The sequence below is a fragment of the Peromyscus leucopus genome, chromosome 3 (assembly GCF_004664715.2).
Source record: "Peromyscus leucopus breed LL Stock chromosome 3, UCI_PerLeu_2.1, whole genome shotgun sequence".
Lineage (NCBI taxonomy): Eukaryota > Metazoa > Chordata > Mammalia > Rodentia > Cricetidae > Peromyscus > Peromyscus leucopus.
In genome coordinates, this window is record NC_051065.1 from 16120142 (window position 1) to 16121208 (window position 1067).

Below are 1067 nucleotides of genomic sequence, written 5' to 3' on the forward strand. Positions count from 1 at the left end.
TTATTTCTTTATTTTGTTTGATTTTGTTGTTGTTTTTTTAATTTTTATTTTTCAATTTGGTTTTGTTTTGGGGGTAGATTAGCAAGGGCAGAGGGTAGATAGGAGGGGACAGGGAGATAAGTGGGATCAGAATACATGATGTGAAATCCACAAAGAATCAATAAAAAGTTTGTTTGTTTGTTTGTTTGTTTGTTTAAGAGAGGCGGCCGCGGAAGATGGCGGAGGGGCAGGTTCGAGTGCTGGATGGCGGAGGCCATCTTCTGGGCCGCTGGTGGCCATTGTGGCCAAACAGGTACTACTGGCCGGAAGGTGGTGGTTGTGCGCAGTGAGGACATTCACATTTCTGGACATTTCTACAAAAACAAGTTAAAGTACCTGGCATTTCTCTGAAAGCGGATGAACACTAACCCCTCTCGAGGCCCCGACCACTTCTGAGCCCCAAGCCACATTTTTTTGGGGGGCCTACTGTGCGAGGCATGCTGCCCCACAAGACCAAGCGAGGCCAGGCTGCCCTGGAACGCCTCAAGGTGTTGGATGGGATCCCTCCACTCTATGACAAGAAAAAAGGGATGGTGGTCCCTGCCGCCCTCAAGGTTGCTTGCCTGGGATGTGTGGCTCATGAGGTCGGGTGGAAGTACCAGGCAGTCACAGACACTCTGGAGGAGAAACGGAAGGAAAAGGCCAAGATCCACTATCGGAAAAAGAAGCAGCTCCTGAGGCTACGGAAACAGGCAGAAAAGAATGAACATGGAGAAGAAAATCAGCAAGTTCACAGAGGTCCTCAAGACCAATGGACTCCTGGTGTGAGCCCAATAAAGACCATTTGCTTCATGCCTGCCTGGTCTGCTCTTCCTCCCGCCACCAACCAGGGAAGTGGGGACAGGTGCTTTGGTCAGGCTCCGGTGAGAGAGGGTACTTTTTTAAACAGCTCCGAGAGCTTAGCGCCTGCTTGGTGAATTTGATTAAAGGAATAACCATGCAACTGAGAAAAAAAAAAAAAAAGAATGACTTGTATAATTTAAGGGCCTAGGGGAGGATCTGATGGGGTCTAGGTCATTAAACTACAA

General features: G+C 48.4%; 1 pseudogene; it reads left to right on the plus strand.

The window, feature by feature from the left end:
* The first annotated feature begins 215 nt into the window (after positions 1-215).
* On the plus strand, positions 216-824 carry LOC114707597 (annotated as a pseudogene).
* Positions 825-1067: the final 243 nt, after the last annotated feature.